Source organism: Adiantum capillus-veneris, chromosome 9 (assembly GCF_014529385.1).
Source record: "Adiantum capillus-veneris isolate H3 chromosome 9, ASM1452938v2, whole genome shotgun sequence".
Lineage (NCBI taxonomy): Eukaryota > Viridiplantae > Streptophyta > Polypodiopsida > Polypodiales > Pteridaceae > Adiantum > Adiantum capillus-veneris.
In genome coordinates, this window is record NC_140939.1 from 80,069,859 (window position 1) to 80,090,355 (window position 20,497).

A 20,497-nucleotide genomic window follows, 5' to 3' on the forward strand; every position below is an offset into this window, starting at 1 on the left:
ATATTATCCATCTTTTGAATAAAAAATAATGCTACCTATATGACATTACGAAATGATCATCTCAATCATTACAAATCAAGATGAAAGAACCACATGATATAATAAATAAACTCTAGAATAATAATCAATGCAGTCATAACAAGTCATTATAGAATAACACCATGGTATAGTAAAGAGGCAAGTCCATAGAGTAAGAAATCAACATGGGTCAACTCCATGAAACAACTCCATAGAATAAAACCAAATTGATCATAGTACATTATCATAACTAAATTCATGAGAGTGATAGCAGATAATTGTGAATCAACACCATGCTAACATTGTAAAGAAAATTATAAAACAAAATAAATCTCAATTAAAGTAAAACACCATCATTTGAATCATGAAAATGCATCATGTCCTCATGGAACAACTCTTCAATATTAAAGACTAAATGTAATCATCATGGAACTGCATCATGACATCATGAAAAAACTCCGTAAAATAATTATCATGAAAGTGTCATCATGGCATCATGGGGCAACTCTAATCATCATGGAAATACATCTTGGCCTCATGAAAAATATTCATGGAATAATATTCATCTTAGTAACAAAAGATCAGTAACAAACAATTTGTAACCATAATGGTATCATGGAGCAACTCTTTAATCGATAGGAATGATTTGTAATCATCATAGAAATTCATGATAGCATCATGAAAACACTCTATGGAATAATAGCCATCTCAGTAAGAAACGATCAATACAAATGATACGTAATCATGATGGCCTCATGGAATAATAACCATGTCAATAGCAGATGACCGGTAGGAATGATTTATAGTCATCATGACATCATGGAATAACTCCATGGAATAATGACCATGTTAATAACAAATGATCATACAAACTCATTATGAGTAAAAGCCATAAATATTTGATGTTTGCATTAAAAAACAAATTATCAAAACTGTTGAGCTTATATGTGAAGCTACTCAATATATAGCTTCTCTATATATGGCACCCAAGTCCCCTCTATATACATAGAATCCATGATTAATCAATCATTATGGAAGCTTAAATGCTCTTTACAAGAAGAAATCTGGCTTGAATCAGGTGCTTAAACGAGAAAACTGATGGAATCCTGCTTACTCTGCCTTCTGCTTCCTGATTCGAATGGACACTATTAACAGATTGAGATTAGGCTTTGTTCCCGCTATGGAGAAGTCTCGGATATGGAGATTAAGAAAATCTCGATTATGAATGGCTTAAGGCTATGGAGATTAAGAAAATGGAGCTTTGGTTATCCAGAGCTTAAGAGTATAGAGCTTCAGAGCATATTAGGTGGCTAGAAGAGCATAAGATTACGAAGAGGATTAGACTAAGGGCATCGAGCTTATAGGGCTTAATTCGGCTTAAGAACTAAGGATTAGAGGATTATCACCCGCTTATGAGGATCTTCCGAGCTTAAGGAGATTCAAGATATGACTTAAGAAGATAGAGCTTAAGAGCTTCTTAAGCGGCTAATAGAGCTTCCCCGAAGATGGAGCTTAAGAGAGTACCCTCAGATTACAAGGAGGAGCTCAAGAAGATAGATTAAGACCTTAACTAACCTTTGCTTCCGATAGTTCGAGAGCTTTCTCTTTTTCTTTGCTTAAGGAGAGAGAGCTTTAGTAGCCCGATTTCTCATGAGCTCCCGAGGCCTTGGCTTAGAGCACCTTCCTCCCGAGAGTATTGATCGCCAGAGACGATGATCCCCTCCTCAGGGTCGTTTTGTTCCTTTTATATTAGCCTCCCCTTTGTTTCTTAAGGCATGCTTTTCTAAAAATGGCCGGCACCGATTAGCGATGTCGCTAATGGGTCCGGCCTCTTGCTGATGTGGCAGGTCGTCGGATGCCCAGCACAGTTTGCAGCGGCAGTAGCACCAAAGCCATTCGCACCAGCATTGCGGTCATTTCTCGCTTGTGCGTCGTGCGCACCCTATGACTGTAGCGCCCAACGAGAATCTCTCTCTCCTTGCGTAGCTCGCGCTGTTCACCCCTGGCTTATTCGCCATGCATTGCTTGGATTTCCTTGTTTTTACACACAAAAGCCCTATGTTTTGGATTGGGCGGCCATTGGCCTTTGTCCCTTGGGCGGCCCTTGGCCTTTGTTGGGCACCATGTTTAGCATACATGCCAACCAAGGCAAGGCTAAGCATTGGGCGGCCACATTTAGCATACATGCCAATCAAGCAATGCCAAGCAGTAAAAATTTCTTAAGCAGTCCTTGACTAACAATATCATCGTGAATTTTTTATTGTCCACTCCGATATCTCGAATAATGCCAAAATAACCCAACTCAGTCGCATCGGCAACTGACACCGACCTTAATCCAGATTATCCAATCAACCTGGACTGTATCTGACGAGCCATAAATCCATCGAATGCATACAAAACCTGTAGGGCTGTAAAATTCCCAGATGGTACACTGCCCAAGCCGACCTGACTAGCTCGGAGCCGGCCCCCAGTGAATATTTAACGGCTCATATCTTGGTAATCGTAACTCCGATTGCTGATCTGAAAAGACCGACGGGCTCCACAAAGTAAGCACTTCATGCCCATGCATTCATTTCATTTCTCTCACATCAGTTGCAGTTGCCCAATCCGGTACAGATCTGCATTAACTCAAACTTCAAAGTGCCATAACTTCTTCACCATAGCTCCAATCGACGAGCCGTAAAGACAAGACGGTAGAGCACTTCAAGCACTGTAGTTCTAGATCAAAATATCTCATCTGTGGTCACTACAAGCATACTCATTTTTGGCATCGTTGAGGCATCTGTTGGACCTTCTAAGCCGCATCTAGCACGCATTAATCATTAAGCTTGGCTTGTTATGAAGCCCTGATCACTGCTCACTTAATGTGTAGACTTCAAAGAAGCTTAGTTTTCATTTCTTTGCTCTTTTTCTCGTCATGGCAGAGGAGCTGCACGACATTCACCCCCTCTGAACCTTCACAGCCTCTGGTCTGTGCCAACCGGTCTTCAAGCTGCATCTTCTATAAATACCTTAAGCTACTGGTCATCAAGCTCACATAGTTGATAAGGTTATGTAAAACAAAAAGAAGGTGTAAATCATAAAATCAATAGTCTAGCTCAATTATCTTGTAGCTGTCCCATCACAAATCTTTGAACCATAGTGGTCGTATCTCCAAAGCATGCAATTATGAAAATCTATTTAGTGAACCCCGCCAGACTCAAGTGCTCCAGTGACTTATGCACACGGCTTGACCATTAGCTCTCTTTAAGGAAACCTGTCAAGCTCAAGTATGCCTTACTCTGTCTGCACATAGAATGGTCGTCAAGTCCTTTACTTCAAGTTCTGGTAGTAGAACCATCTCAAAAGATGTGAAGATACTATAACAATTGTCCAAGATGTCAACTAGAAGCTAGCCATAGAATCTTACTGATCATATAACCAAAAACACGACTGTCTTAACATAAATCCAAAAACAAATCTACTGCCAAGTAGCCTGCTACAGGGAAATAAATGAAATCCTTGAATCTGCAAGTCGCTCTTCAATAGCTCCCAGGATCAAATGGAATAATAAGGAATTGCTCCAATAGTGGAGCAGCATAATATCCACATAAGCATACACATTCTGAATCAATCAACTTCAAGAATTTCTGCTCCAAATATGCTATGCTAGGATCTAGCAGAAAGAACCCACCATGTAGACCCAAAAATACCCATCCATAATGTACCTGCTTTTGAAGATCTCTCGAATCACCTGGATCAAATACCATTAAAATCACATAGCATTGATGGCCTCCGCAATATACTAGAGCTTCACCTGAAGCATAGTGCAGCAGCCACATCTCATAAACTTTTGGTAACTTAAGGTCGTTACCAGCAAGAATCAAAGAATTCTGACTCCCTTTAACTGGTAGCCAAGACATCAATGACATAATAATTAGGAATAATATCCAAATCCAGCCACATTTGGCACATTGCTCAAAGAAATGAAATATCCTGAGCACTTTATGCATTATCAGGGACGATTTAGCATCATCACCCCCTCTAGCTTGACAGCCATTACGAAAAATCTTAGGACTTTTTGGACCTGTATCATCAGAGAGATTTTTACCTGGATCTTGAGGTTGATAATGAATAACAGCCTTGTCCTAAAAATCTTCATCCATAACATCCTTGGGAATATCATCCTTGGAAGGCTCATCATTCAACAAAGCTATAGTAGTTGGCTCCTCTTGCAGCCCGTCTATAAGCATAGATGTATATTCCGTGTCATTATCCTGTTCACAATCAACATGATGTAGGCAATATTCAATATCGCCCTCTGCTTCCTCATCTGCATCCTTGCTACTGAGCAAGAAATTATAACTTGAAAAAGGTTCATCAGGCACCCCTTTTGAAGGGGTACTTGCTTCACAAAGCTCTTCTATACTTCTATAACCTTCTTCTTCAGCTTGGGCCAAAAACCCATCAATTATGGAATCTGCTTCTGTGATAATTGAATCGGCAAACATATTTCCAAAAACAACCATAAGCTTGCTGACATTATCAGGTACATCCTGTGTTAGGTTCACAGTCTCGCCCACTTCATCAGCTATTGCATGTATAATAGACTTGTTTATGCAATCATCTGCAATAAATCTGCTAACCTGCTCAACTATAGTGCTGATAGAACCATTAAAAGCCTGTAGAGGCTCATCTTCTTGATAAACTTGTTGAGAGAATCCCACGCCAAGATCAGTAGCTTGAAAAAATTTTGGTCTACAGTCTAGCTCTTCACCAGAACCATTATTCGAAGTAACTTCCATGCGAGAAATCTTCGGAAAAAATTCATACATTTGTGTTTCAGTAGTAAATTTATCATGTACCTTTGCTTGGTTGCTCAAAATATGGTCCTTTGTCGTTGAATCCGCTACTTTGAGAGCTGTATCTGCCTTGGCTTGACTTCTTTCAGAAATATGGTCCCATAATTAATCATAATTAAGGAACTGCATCTGATCCCCTTCTTCTTTATAGAAAACAATCTGGCTTCGTTCATTAATCTCCTTCATTGTTAACTCGATAATTCTTGAGCTTTCATGAACAAACCCTTTTGCCAAATAATCCCACTGTGTGGGGTATGTCTCAGCCAGTTCTCGGACCTTATCTTTAAACTCAGAGGTTACAACTTCTTCAAAAGTCGAAATCATCCGATCTTCTGGAATTCCTCGGCTCCTCATCTCCACGCGATAGCATGCAAGGAGCCCATCTGGATCATGACCTTGAAAAATCCCATACTGTTCATGCACGGCATCAATTGCCATCTCCACTGCATCATCAAGCTGCTTTTTCTTCTTCATAGCTTTTACTTCTTGCAAGCATCCCTGAACTAAGCCCAACATCTTTGATAGATCTGCTGTTGCTAGATTTTTATCAAATCTATTCAGGTTGTAATCTTCAATAAACTGCTTCAATTCCATTGGAATCTCCATCCTGACCTCCCACCCCGGCTCGTTTCACGTCGGGTTAACCAAGGATGTCGGAAGATAATTGTGCAAAAGGTGAGCCGGGAAGGCACCAGGCCCTTGGCTATGAGAGGCGCGGAAAAAAAAGGTGTATCAGACACAATTGCCGACAACAGTATTCAAAACAAACTGTTTTCCTAATTCCAGTTAATTGATAGAATCCATAATTAATCAATCATTATGGAAGCTTAAATGCTCTTTACAAGAAGAAATCTGGCTTGAATCAGGTGCTTAAACGAGAAAACTGATGGAATCCTGCTTACTCTGCCTTCTGCTTCCTGATTCGAATGGACACTATTAACAGATTGAGATTAGGCTTTGTTCCCGCTATGGAGAAGTCTCGGATATGGAGATTAAGAAAATCTCGATTATGAATGGCTTAAGGCTATGGAGATTAAGAAAATGGAGCTTTGGTTATCCAGAGCTTAAGAGTATAGAGCTTCAGAGCATATTAGGTGGCTAGAAGAGCATAAGATTACGAAGAGGATTAGACTAAGGGCATCGAGCTTATAGGGCTTAATTCGGCTTAAGAACTAAGGATTAGAGGATTATCACCCGCTTATGAGGATCTTCCGAGCTTAAGGAGATTCAAGATATGACTTAAGAAGATAATTCTTAAGAGCTTCTTAAGTGGCTAATAGAGCTTCCTCGATGATGGAGCTTAAGAGAGTACCCTCAGATTACGAGGAGGAGCTCAAGAAGATAGATTAAGAGCTAAACTAACCTTTGCTTCCGATAGTTCGAGAGCTTTCTCTTTTTCTTTGCTTAAGGAGAGAGAGCATTAGTAGCCCGATTTCTCATGAGCTCCCGAGGCCTTGGCTTAGAGCACCTTCCTCCCGAGAGTATTGATCACCAGAGAAGATGATCCCCTCCTCAGGGTCGTTTTGTTCCTTTTATATTAGCCTCCCCTTTGTTGCACGGGGCATGCTTTTCTAAAAATAGCCGGCACCCATTAGCGATGTCGCTAATGGCTCCGGCCTCTTGCTGACGTGGCAGGTCGTTGGATGCCCAGCACGGTTTGCAGCGGCAATAGCACCAAAGCTATTCGCGCCGGCAGCGCGGTCATTTCTCGCTTCTACGTCGTGCGCACCCGATGACTGTAGCGCCCAGCACGAATCTCTCTCTCCTTGCGCATCTTGCGCTCTTTGCCCCTGGCTTATTCACCATGCATTGCTTGGCTTTTCTTGTTTTTACACACAAAAGCCCTATTTTTTTAGTTGGGCGGCCATTGGCCTTTGTCCCTTGGGCGGCCCTTGGCCTTTGTTGGGCACCATGTTTAGCATACATGCCGACCAAGGCAAGGCCAAGCAACAGGCGGCCACATTTAGCATACATGCCAATCGAGCAATGCCAAGCAGTACAAATTTCTTTAGCAGTACTTGACTAACAATATCATCGTGAATTTTTTATTGTCCACTCCGATATCTCGAATAATGCCAAAATAACCCAACTCAGTCGCATCGGCAACTGACACCGACCTTAATCCAGATTATCCAATCAACCTGGACTGTATCTAATGAGCCATAAATTCATCGAATGCATACAAAACCTGTAGGGCTGTAAAATTCCCAGATGGCACACTCCTCAAGCCGACCTGACTGGCTCGGAGCCGGCCCCCCGTGAATATTTAACGGCTCATATCTTGGCAACCGTAACTCCGACTGCTGATCTGAAAAGACCGACGCACTCCACAAAGTGAGCACTTCAGGCCCGTGCATTCATTTTATTTCTGTCACCTCAGCTGTAGTTGCCCAATCCGGTACAGATCTGCATTAACTCAAACTTCAAAGTGCCATAACTTCTTCACCGTAGCTCCAATCGACGAGCCGTAAAGACAAGACGGTAGAGCACTTCAAGCATTGTAGTTCTAGATCAAAATATCTCATCTGTGGTCACTGCAAGCATACTCATTTTTGGCATCGTTGAGGCATCTGTTGGACCTTCTAAGCCGCATCTAGCACGCATTAATCATTAAGCTTGGCTTGTTATGAAGCCCTGATCACTGCTCACTTAATGTGTAGACTTCAAAGAAGCTTGTTTTTCATTTCTTTGCTCTTTTTCTCATCATGGCAGCGGAGCTGCACGACACCGTTGTTGTCACTCCTAAGAAAAATGGCAAGTGGAGGGTGTGTGTGGATTACCGTCCACTCAATGAGGCAACAAAAAGATATCACTTTCCCCTCCCATTTCAAGATGAGATACTAAATGAGGTAGCTGGTCATGAGAAGTACACTGTGTGTGATGACTACTTGGGTTACTTTCAAATAGGTATCGCATTGGAAGATTAGTTGAAAACAACCTTTATCACTCCTTGGGGTTGTTATGCTTTTAGAGTCATGCCATTTGGACTGACAAATGCTCCTGCAACTTTCCAACACTTCATGAACATGGTGTTTCAAGAATTCTTTGGAAAGTCCATTAGGGAAATCATTGCATCCACAAAGTGTAGAAGAAGGTTTAAGGAAGCTCTACGACATGGGAGGTCAACTCAACCCCGACAAGTGTCACATAGATGAGGATGAAGTGATCTTGCTTGGTCACAAGGTTTCCTATAAAGGCATTGAGGTGGATCCTTCAAAGGCAAAGGCTCTTATTGAGCTCCCATCACCCAAGAATCTCAAAGAGGTCATCTCATTCATTCAAATGGTGAAGTATATGTCACGCTTTATTCACTTAGCTTTGGAGTTGCTTCATCATTTGCAAAAGTTGACACAACAAGTAGAATTTGCATGGTCTTATGAGCTTGAAGAGTACTTTTGTAACATTAAAGTCATTTTGTCAAAGATACCAACACTCATGCTTCCTTGTTGGGAGTACACATTCTTTGTTAGCTCTAGTGTTGGGAAGGAAAAAATTGGTGCAGTTTTATTACAACAAGATCCCCACAGTACCAGGATGCGACCCATCTACTTTGCTAGTAGGGTCATGAATGCTTTGGAGAGAGGCTACACGGAGGTAGAACTCATGATGCTTTCTCTCATGTTTGCGGTGAGAAAGTTTAGATCCTACTTGCTACCAAAACCTTTTGTAATTCTCACTGCAGAAAATTTGTTTCCTTGGGTGCCATCACTACAAGAGGCTATTCATATTAGCGACGCTCACACAGCGACGCTAAAAAAAAAAATTCCCGGCGTCGCTATGAGCGTCGCTGTAAGCGTCGCAAATTTCTTTGTAAATTTGCGACGCTCATAGCGACGCCAGCTGGGCTAAAAAAATAACCGAGCGCGCCCAAAACCTCAGATCTCAGATCTGAGTTTTTGGGCGCCCTCAAGCAAGGAGCAGTTAACGCTCTCCCTCACTCTCTCTCTCTCTCTCTCTCTCTCTTTTTCTTCTCCACACACACACACACACACACACACACGAGGAGAGGAAGGAGAGCTAGGTATGCTCCTTCCCTCTCCTCATTCTCATGTTCCCTTCCCCTCTTTCTCTCTCCCTCTCTCTCTCTCTCTCACACACACACATAGTGTTTTTGAGAGAGAGAGAGAGAGAGAGAGAGAGAGAGAGAGAGAGAGTACAAACAAAAACAAAAACGCACACACACATACATAAACAAAGAATGCACACACACATTGAGAGAGAAAGAGAGAGAGAGAGAGAGAGAGCATGCATAAACAAAAAACGCACGCATTGAGAGAGGAAAAGAGAGAGAGAACATGCATAAACAAAAAACGCACACATTGAGAGAGGAAAAGAGAGAGAAAACATGCATATGATCCAAAAATACACACACACATTGAGAGAGAAAGAGAGAGAAACTAATTTAACTTCGTAGGAAACTAATTAAAATTAAAAGACCTAAAGATCTAGCCGACGAGGAGTTGAACTCAAGACCTATTATTCAAGAGGGAAATGGCATAATCAATCTATCATACTTGGCATGGGTGATAGAAAGGTTATACCATTTATTTCTTTTTATTGGCACACACATCCACACACGCGCACACACACAAGAAGAAGAGAGTTATAACGTCGTAGGAAACTATCTTAAAAGACGTTAAAGATTAGGTTATATGTAGACTTACATTAAATTAGATTTAGGTTTATTTTTAACTAGATTTACGTTTATTTACGCTAGATTTAGATTTACGTTATATTAGATTAGATTTAGGTCTCCATAGACTGCGATGCCTGCATGAAGCGGGTGAAGAAAGCCCTCAATGGAATATAGGGTATTGCTGCCTTCACTCATGGTGGGCTCCGTCGATCCAAAAGTATTGGTGAAATGTCTTCAGAAGATAGGGAAGAAGGTGGATCTTCAGGGCGGCAAGAGTCACTACATCCCCGACACAATGACCATCTAGACAACCTCTAGTCATTAGACTTACGTTAAATTAGATTTAGCTTTATTTTTAGTTAGATTTACGTTTATTTAGATTTAGGCTTATCTACGTTAGATCGAGTCCACGCAAGAATTACTTACGGTTTAGGGTTTAGAGTTAGACGAACAGTGAAAAGATCTACTGTGAAAAGATGTTAAGATGCTGTGAAGTGCTACAGCTAGAGAAGAGGCAAAGGGGTTTTGTCCACTACATGCAGTATCATGTAGACGTGGGTGTGTAGATTTCTTGTACCCACAAATATAGGTATTGACCAATAAAGACGAGATTATAACCCGGTGGTTCTGATCTCCGTGCACCTCTAGACCGAGGTGTGCGGGGATTGGACATGACTAGAGAATGTGAGGTAAAGAGAGAGAGAGAGAGAGAGAGAGAGAGAGAGAGAGAGAGAGAGAGAGAGAGAGGGAGAGAGAGAGAGAGAGAGAGAGAGAGATAAGACGAAGAATGCCAATAGAATATTAAATTTGTTGTCCAGGTTATAAGTTTTTTATCCTCATTATGAGTAGCGACGAGGATGTGGGACCGTCCAACCGAAACACCTATCTCTCAACGAGGGTCTTATGTCCTTGTAATCAATGCAATCATGCTGTGCGACGGACAAGACGTGTTTCTTTGCAGCACGTTCGCGAATTTGGCGAGTTCGATCCATCTATTATAGATCGAGTTGTTGCCAATCATAACTCGTCGGACTCTGACGCTGGCCAACAAGCAGCAATCTTGCAACCCAATAGACGTGTTCGCAGGCGCTTTGGTCAAGCAGCATATGTGAGGCCACAAGATGTAGCCTCTGACAGCTTGGGGGATGATCATGCAGAGCACATTCCCAACGAGGCAATGTTTGAGCCCGAGATTGATGAAATGATCGAGACGATCATGGATTCAGAAAGGCTTATCTATGATGATATGAAAAGTGAAGCCCATACGCCATTGTATAATGGAGCACGTATGTCTAGATTGAAAGCACTTCTGGTTCTTCTCAACATGCAGGCAAAGTTTGGATGGAGTGACACTAGCGTCACAGCGCTTTTCAGGTGATCTATTACAATTAGTTTACTTTAATAAAACTCTAAATGTATAATGATCTGATAGATTTTTACACGATTGTATCATATTTTTATGTTGTGTAGATTGCTGAAAGAGCACATACTACCAGCTGACAATGTGATGCCAGATTCCCGAGATGAAGCAAGAAAGATTTTGCGAAACTTGGGGATGGATTACAATTCTATCCACGCTTGTCCTAATGACTGCATTCTTTTCAAAGGGGAATACATAGACATGGAGAAGTGTCCGAAATGTGATTCCGAAAGATATCGAGTAGATCTCCACGGGACAAAAATTCCACAAAAGGTTTTGCGACATTTCCCTCTGCTTCCTCGCATCAAGCATTTCTTCGAATGTAAGTCCATGGCCGCCCTAGCATCATGGCACGAGGAGAATAAATCTTCGGATGGTGCGCTACAAATTCCTGCAAATTGCGTAGCGTGGAAACATATAGATGGAACATGGTCGGATTTTGCCAGGGAAGCTTGAAATTTGCGCTTAGGCCTGGCTATGGATGGCGTAAATCCATTTGGTCAAAGATCAACATCTTACAGTGTATGGCCCGTTGTCATCGTCAACTACAACATTCCCCCGTGGTTGACTACGAAGAAGGGGCACCTATGGCTAAGCTTGATTGTGCCAGGGCGATATAAAGTGGAGAATATGGATGTGTATCTTCCTCCACTATTGGAAGAGCTACAACAATTGTGGATTGGCATAGAGGTGGTGGATATGAGCTGACCCACAGGACGACGGAATGCTTTGATCAGAGGCATTCTAATGTGGACCATGCATGACTATCCTGGGCTAACAAAATGCTCAGGTGATCTATTGACACTCCTCACTCAGACACTGTAAATCTTGTTTTTTCCCATAGTTGATCTATTATCATGTGTATACATGCAGGGCTTCAAACAAGCGGATACAGAGCATGTGTCACATGTGGACCTAGACTGAATGCACATAGGGCACCCTCACTGAAGAAGCAAATCTACGAAGGTCATCAAGCGTATCTTCCAGAGAATCATGTGTTACGCGACGGCTTTTTGGGAAGAGAGCCACCAAGGATGTCTGCACAAGCATGGTTAGAGCAGAAGGAGATGTGCGATGACGGATTGCCTCCAGGGATGAAGAGACTATCTCTATGGTACGAGTTACCATACTGGCCCCGACTCATGATCAATCACTTGCTCGATCCAATGCACATATTCAAGAATGTGGGTAATCTACTACGGGACCATTTGACCGGCAAGAAAGATACTTTGGGAGCCAGAGTTGACCTTAGAAATGTGGATTGTATGGAGCAATATTGGCCGCAAACAGTGTCTGATGGATCGATAAAACTCCCTAAAGCACCATGGATTTTCACAGGAGCCCAAGAACGCAAAGTAAAAGAGACCATTCGATCTTTGCGGACCCCCCCTGGCGTAATGCACTCGCTCCGAACGTGTTTTACTAAAGAAGGAAAGCTTACCGGTTTGAAGTCACACGATTGGCATAAAATGTGTCAGGTACGTTCATAGTGGACTTTAATATCATTGCATAAAATGTGGACTTTAATATCATTGTTGCACATACTCTACAGTTTATTTTACCGGTTGCCATTGAGGGATGTTTGTCTCTCGACATCCGTAACACTATCTACAAACTTGCAAAGATGGTGCAATGGATCTCACAAAAGGAGATCAACGTAGACTCCATACCATTCGCCAAACTAAATGCCACGGAGCTTGTGTGCATGTTTGAGAAACATTTTCCTACTACAATGCTAACCATTCAGGTGCATCTTCTTGTTCACATAGTTGATGAGGTGGAAATAGCTGGCGCAGTTCATTCCAGATGGATGTTCTTCTTAGAGCGTTTCATGAAAACGCTTAAGGGATATGTGCGTCAAAAGGCACGTCCGGAGGGTAGCATGGCAGAAGGTTGGTTGGTATCAGAGTCCCTAGTGTACATTGGAGAGTGGCTAGACGGATTTGATAAATCCCGAGACACGCTATGTCGAACCATAGATGATGAGCGCATATCTGGGATTGTCATGTGCAATCTCGGTGTTGAGAAGAAGATGACGGAAGATCTAGAGGCTAAAATCAACTGATTTTGCATGCTTCACAATCCAGTGATGCAAAAGTGGATTTCACAATATGAGGATGCAAAGCAAGAGCGACAAAGGGCACGAATCGAGTGGAGACGGGGAAGACGACCACCGATGCACTATCCAGCGGTTCTGGAGAGCCTACCAACCTTCATGAGCTTAAGATGGTTGCACAACCAATTGAAAAGCGCACAACAATGCGGTGACGAAGTGACTGAAGAAGAGTGGGAGTACTCTCGGGGTTGCGCGACCAAGGTAAGTTTGCAATGTACGACTAGCAAGTGACTTTATTATAAACGTTTGAACGGCCACTCATAATCTTTGTTCGTTGTAGTATAAGTCATACACAGCAGCATGGTGTAAAGGTCGACATTTTAGGGTGGAACGAATCGACAAAAAGCGTTTTACTCAAGATTGTGGAATCATGGCAAAATTTGAACAGTCTAGTCGACGACGTTCCTCTGATGCAGATCCTGTGGTGGCGGAACTCACTTACTTCGGCATGCTGCAAGAGATTTTGAGGATCGATTACAGAGGTTTTTTTGTCGACTTGTTCGACGTGCAATGGTTCAAGATAATCATGGAGGGTCGCAACGCTACTGTGCGTAGAGGAGAGTCTGGTTTTCTTGAGGTGGATTCTACTAAGAAATGGACTGACCTAAGAGACACTTTTGTACTACCCGAGCATTGTGAACAAGTAAGTATGTAAATAGTTAACATCCCCCTTTTACAAGTTATGTGCTTGAAAGCTCTCATGTAAGTTATGTGGCTCTGGCAGGTAATATTTCATCCTACAAAGTCTACATCAAACTGGTGGTACGTCATAGAGGTAGCCCCTCGTAGTGCAAGGACGTATGAAGGCTACCATGTGCCAATCACAACGACATCAATGGAGGAGATCAGAGAAGATGCTCAATCAGAAACCGCTGCGGTGGTGCCAGACGAGCATCAAGATGCTACTACTCTATATGGGGTGCATGCAGAGGAGCTACAAAATGAAACAGAGGATATGTGTTTAAACGGAGAGCTCTATATAGATATAGGAAGTTATGCTGAGTTATGCGAGGATGAGAGAGAGATCTCTTAAAGGCACAAATATTGTATTTGAACAATTTTGCTCCGTGTTGTAAAAGCTCTGTCTCTCTAAGTACCTTCCATGGTGTATAACGCTCTTTTCTACTCGCGCTCACATCTTTTGATTGAAAATTCTGAGTTTTCGACTTGCCTCTTCTATCACTCAATTCATTGCGTCATTGTATTTATATGCGTCATTACGTCATTGTATTTAATGGTCTTTGCGTCATTGTCTACTCTATTCATTCAATATTAAGTTTAAATATTCGTGTGTTTAATGCAGGTATGGATGATGAGGAGTTTCTTTCTTCTTTGTCACCGCAGCAGAGACAGTGGTACGTGGAGCGTCATCGCTCTGGCGCATCATCGCGCATTCCTACTCCATCCGCATCTCCCTCTCTTTCGGAGCATTCGGCGTGCTCCGAAGCTTCGGCGTCGACGAGACGAGCTTCACACTCGTCTAGACACCGGCGCTCTAGTGGTGGCGGTGGCGGTTGTTGTGGGGATTCCGCCACCGATGCCTCCACACCGCCTCGTGTTCGACGAAGCTCTTTACCCTCTCCTTCATTGCCCATCCCCACACCAGCCACAGCATCGCCATCTACGCCAGGTTTTGCACGGCTGACTGTTCCTAGAAGCTACACACCTCTACCTACTCCGCCAGGAGCCACCCCACTCGACACTCCTCGCTTCGGGGCCCAGACGCCGGTGGAGACACCTGACGTCCGTACCCCCATCGACACACCGCTAGAGACCCCTGCCGCGACACCCAGGTTCACGTGTCACCGGCCAGAGGGGTTGCCTTACTCCGTCGACATCAGCGGCGGCATCATCATGGATGATGACGGCAAGAAGGTGATCTCGCGCATGCGTGGTCTTTGCTCTTAGCTGTTTAGACACTACATACTAAACAAATGGAGTGAAGTACCAAGTGATTTAAAAAACAGAGTCATCAGCATACTTCATGATGAGTTTCCCATTCCAACACGGGATCAGCGCTTCAATGAAGACCTGATGAAGATTCGAATGCGCGAATACTGCAAACACAAGCGTTCCGAAGTGCAAAAAGCAATCAAGAATGGGTGGAACAGGCCAGATTGGCTGGCCAAAGAAGATTGGAAGAATGCGAAGAAAGCAGCACGCGAGAATCCCGACAAGTGGAAGCAACAAAAGGATGCATCCAGAGCGCGAGTAGAGGCAGGGAGCTCGCACCACTTGGGGAGCGGTGGATGGGCATCATTTGAGGCCGATTTTGTAAGTGTTTTCACATTGCTCTTTATGTTCGATAGTTTAGGGTTTATGAGTTTTTTAATTCTAACATAATGAAATCTTTGTATGTTTTGACAGTGGTCGATGACAGGACGTGATCCCACACCGTACGAGCGTGAGTACGCAGGCAGGAAGGGCTTACACGCCCTGATGGACATTCTCAGTTCTCGCGGCAGCATGGTTAGTATTAGGGTTTACTCTTTTTTATTTTTTGTATTGTTTTATAAATGTCGTTATATGTTTATACTTACTGAAAGCTGTCTTATTGTCTTTTTTTGCAGAATCCGACAGATACGCCACTTGGACGCGATGAGACGTCTGACTAGACGACGTCAGTTTAGCCGTAGCTAGATAGCATTAGTTTAGGGTTTCTCATAGCTTATGTATCATGAGACGGATTTTATACGTCTTTTTGAACCATGTATATTATTATATTTGTCACCGCAGTTCCTTTTGCCAATAAATTCTTTATGCCTATGATGTTGTACAATTGTCATTATTACATTTGCCAATCAATTCATTTTGCCTATGATGTGTACAATTGTCAATTTTGCAAACAATGCATCTTGTGGGTGACTATTTTGGGTCTATTATCTACCCTTGCACTTTTTTTTAAAAGTGAATCAAGTACAATATGGTTGATGGGTGGCAGGGCATTCAATGCCCCGCCACCAAAAAAAAATTCTCTCGGGCGTCGCTATAAGCGTCGCTATTTATGGCTCTGTAGCGTCGCTATGAGCGTCGCTATAGTCTTCTGTGTAAACGTCGCTATAACCGTCGCTATGCGCGTCGCTATATAGAGACGCATATAGAGACGCCTATAGCGACGCATATAGCGGCGCTCTCGTAGCGACGCTCTTAGCGACGGTTTTAGCGACGCCGGGGGTTATAAAAACCCAGTGTATTTCCGTCGCTAACAGCGTCACAAGAGCACACAACCTCTTGTAGTGCATCTCAAATGAATCTTAGCACTAGGATCTCAAGTGGATTATGGAATTGCAAGAGTTCCAATACTCTTTCAAGGTAGAAGATAGTGTGCGTGCACAATTGGCAAGGATGCTTAGTTATAGGGTACATGAGAAGGAGATTAAGGTGCCTGAAGTAAAGACCCTACCATTGCCACCACCTAAAAGTGCTCCTAATGCTTTTACCTTGTTCTTTGATGGAGATTTTTGACGAGCCACAGGAAAAGCAGAGGGAAGGCTAGTGTTTCTCAACCCAAGCGGGGAGGTGGTCATGAAAGAGAAGGTCAATCTACCACGTTCAACTAGTAGCAATGAAGCAGAATATGACACACTACTTCATGGTTTAAAGATATGCATTGGCCAAGGTATACAACATCTCATGGTAAAAGGGGATGCACTTCTCATTGTGAAGCAAATTTTAGGCATTTGGGCATGCAAGAATGAAAGACTAAGGACAAAAGTTCATGCCATTCGTAGATTTTTTAATCAGTTTGAAGAAGTGCAACTATATTATATTCCTAGGAAACAAAATGAAGATGCCGATTTACTTGCACAACAAGCAGTTACATGTGTTGAGAAAGAAGTGCAGGTCATCATGGTGGCAGCAACTGTCAAGCAACGGAGATACCAGGGATTGGAGTCATTGACTCCCATTATTAGCTACATTTTGGAGGGTGAGTTTCCACAAGACTTCACGAAGGCTAAGAAGAGGAGACTCATGAAAAAGGCAATCGCGTATCTCTTTCTAGAAGGATCCCTCTATCAAAGAGGAAGGATCAAGTGTGCAAAAGAGTACCAACTATCAAGGAAATTCCAGCCATTCTAAAAGGTTTGCATGAAGAGGCATGTGGTGGTCATTTTTCCCAAGAGTTAACTGTGGCGAAGAAGATTTTTCTTGCGGGGTATGTTTGGCCAAGTCTGCATGTGGATGTCCAACATTGGTGTAAAAGTTGTCACAATTGTCAGGTAAATGGGAATAGAAGATTGGTTTATGGTCCAAGGCAAATCGTGCTTGCAAATGGACCCTTTGAAAAGTGGGGCATTGATGCTATGGGTCCTCTCCCTAGGACAAAAAATGGTAAACTCTACATTCTAGTGGCTGTAGACTATATGACTAGGTGGGTGGAAGCACAAAGTGTGGAAAAGGTAAATGAGAGGACAGTGAGCAAATTTGTCTACACTCACATTTGTTGTAGATTTGGCACACCTTTGGAGATTGTTTCTGATAATGGTCCAGGGTTTAGAAAGGGCTTGCTCACAGAAGTCTGTGAAGAACTTCACATTCTACATCGTCATAGTACACCCTACTATCCCCAATCAAATGGTTTGGTAGAAAAAGCTAATGGTGTCATTTCAAGAATCATTAGAAAGATGGTGAGAAACAAGACAAAGTTGTGGGACGACTTCTTGGATGGTGCCTTGTGGGCGTATCGAACCACATATAGGGAAGCCATGGAGTTTACACCATTTTACTTGGTCTATGGACAAGAGGCTCTGCAGCCTATCGAGCTCAACATTCCAACAATACAGCTTCATGGCAGAGGTGCACAAAATGATCAAGAAGCATGGATGGATCGACTTCTTACCTTAGCTGAGCTTGAGTGGAAAAGAGAAGCAGCATACGAGTGCTACAAGAGGAAAGCTACGCAAGCGAAGGAGAAGCTTGACAAGAAACTAAAGGACAAAGGCATCAATGAAGGAGATCTTGTGCTAAGGTATGACAATCGATTCGATAATCGTTTTGATGCCAAGTTTGAAACTAGATGGTAGGGGCCATACATAGTCAAGAAGGCTTTCAATTCAAGTTACTATCAACTTATGGAATTGAATGGGAAAGAGCACTCCAGGAAGGTGAACGGGTATCGCTTGAATCCTTATTTGAGTCGCCTTCTACCAAAGGATCTAACAAAGACCTGTCAAAAGGAAGCTATCTCATGTAGGTATTGTTCCGTGAAGCATGGGTGTAACTCAAAAATACCATCATCCTGGGGGAGGGCTAATGATAGCTGTTTTTCAGCTTTCCATAATTGCCATAGTAAGCTACGTCACCCTATCAAATCACTGAAACATTTTGGTTATCCCTACCATTTCACTGTACATAGGCGTGTGTGAGTTAGGGACTTTCTCCATATTTTCTTAAAAACCCTCAGCTAGCTAGTCACTGGGCTAGTTGAGCCAAAAAAATAAATAAAATCAAAAAAATAAAATATATTATGGCCCATTTGTGTGTAAATATTTCATTGTATATAGGGCCTAAATAAAAGGATTTTTCATAATTATTTTGGTATTTATTTAAATATTTCTACCTATGGTGTGTTATTTATGCTATGTACATTGAATCACCATTACCATATTTTTTCTTACCATTTTGCATACTCTTTATTCCATATAAAAATAATTTCATGCAAGCTTCTCTTATTTTTGGTGTAACTCCATCCCAATAAAAATCCAAAAAAACTAGTTCTATTTATGTGTATATTTTTTCACTATTGTGATTTTTTCCTTCCTACATCGATTCTCTATTACTCTCATAAATTAGACCACCAAAAATATTCATCTTTTTATGGTAGACTTATAATGAGAGAGATTTATTTTGACCCCTTTATATTTTTTCCACCTATATTATTTATATTTGACATGTACATATTTTTTTTAGACCCCTCAATATTTGATTTTCTTAGTTGTACTATTCACTTATATCATGATCTCAACAATATCTTCAATTATAGACCTACCAAATAACGTCAAGGGTATGTGGAATGCATGCATGCACCATGGGGGGCTCACTCTTGGAGGTATTCAAAAGAATCAACCAAAGAAGGACCTCACAAGGACTTTGTGCAGTGGAAAACAACAGTTGGTTTTGCTGAATTTTTAAAGATCACATGCTCTCCGAATTTGAAAAGGTGATACAAACAAAAGTTGTAGCTCGTGGGCTGAACTTTTACCTCAAAGTTTTTCATTTTTTTTTTGAGCTACGAGCTGTGAGCTATGATTTTATTGGTGGACCCCAGTTTGCCCATGCTATGCAGCTACACTCCCTCTTCCACTTTATCATTTTCCTCTTTCACACACACTTCTCCACTCATCATCCCCACCTCTCTCACCACTCCTCTCCGCACCCTACTCACCTTCTTCTCAACCTTGAAGAATAAGAGAAACAATGGTGAACTCATGTCTCCTACACACACTTCCATTTCAAAATTGACCACCTAGTCTCATTTTTCCTCATCCATATTACCCATATCTATCAAAAAACCACAAAATTCAGCCTCTTCTCTTGAAAGACAGCATCATGGTGATTGATTACTCATGTTCACTTACCTTGGCTCCCATGGAAGGTCAAGAGTGGAGAAAAAACGTACCGTCAAAGCTAGTGGACCGTCAACAAGCGTCAAAATTGACCCTACTCAAGACACTTGGAGCATCAACATTGTAAGAAATCCATATTTTCTTACCGTAAGAGTTTTTTCTTCCTTATTTGTATCCTACATAGATACTCCCATTGTAAATATCCAATTCCATTTGTAAATCAATAAAAATACTAACTCTACTAATTTACTAACACTAACCTACTATGAAAAGTCCTATCACTCCACTTCTCTCCTCTCTCTCTTCTTCATCTATCCACACCAACTTCTTGATAATTCCAAGCAAAAGAAATTAAATAAGTGCTGAAAATCTAACCCAACCATGGTTAGAGGAGTAACCCTAGCCCTCAAAATTGCTATAAAAGGAGGGTGTAGCTAGCACAAATGGGGGAGCCATAAGCAAGAGCACTATGCTATAGCTTGAGAAGCCAAGCTCAACCTCTCTAAAAGGAGCTCTTGAGTGGAATCTCATTGTCTTATGCATATGCATGTGTTGTATTAGGGGTGATTAGCAAGGGAACTCTATGCCATTGTAAGAGAGAGAGTGATCATTCAACTGAGAGTAGGAAATCTATCATTTCTCCTACTAGTGTAAGCCCAACATTTGCTGAATCAAGGAGGGTGGATTTGGACTAAGCTTGGATACTTTGTGTCTCTTCCAACGTGAAGTAATGGACAACAATGATGTGTAAGTGTCTTGGTGCTTTTTGTAAGTTCTTGATAGCTTGTCTCCGGGCGTTGTCATCAATTTAGCCATAAATCCCACATACTGTAAGAGGGCGACAAGGTGGAGAGGACTCCCCTGGCCTTAAGACAATGATTGGGGTGGCTTTTCTTGTGA